Raw genomic sequence first — 335 nt, 5'->3', positions numbered from 1 at the left:
TCTGGCAGTATTAAGGATCAAACGCAATCACACACGACAATTTCTGGTTTCGATCAGATTTGTTCAGCTCTATGGCTAAGAGGATTTTTGATTTGGCTTAAGTACAAAATTCTGTCAGTTGGGTAAAGTCTCTGTCATATTGACGGGATAGTACTTAAAAAGAGTTCGACGTCCTGGGCCGGGTTGTTCAAAGCCCGATTAAGCAAACTCAGGATTAGCAAAAATTTTTGATTTCAGTTTTGTAACTTTTCGGTGACGTTTTTTGTTTATAATGTTTGTCCTTCAGGTTTGTGCTTGACTAAGCTCAAACTACACAAAACGTGAGCAATAACAAA

Source organism: Orbicella faveolata, unplaced genomic scaffold (assembly GCF_042242905.1).
Source record: "Orbicella faveolata isolate gen_17 unplaced genomic scaffold, um_ofav_v1 contig_34, whole genome shotgun sequence".
NCBI classification, from domain to species: Eukaryota; Metazoa; Cnidaria; class Anthozoa; order Scleractinia; family Merulinidae; genus Orbicella; species Orbicella faveolata.
Note: the sequence above shows the minus strand (reverse complement) of the source record.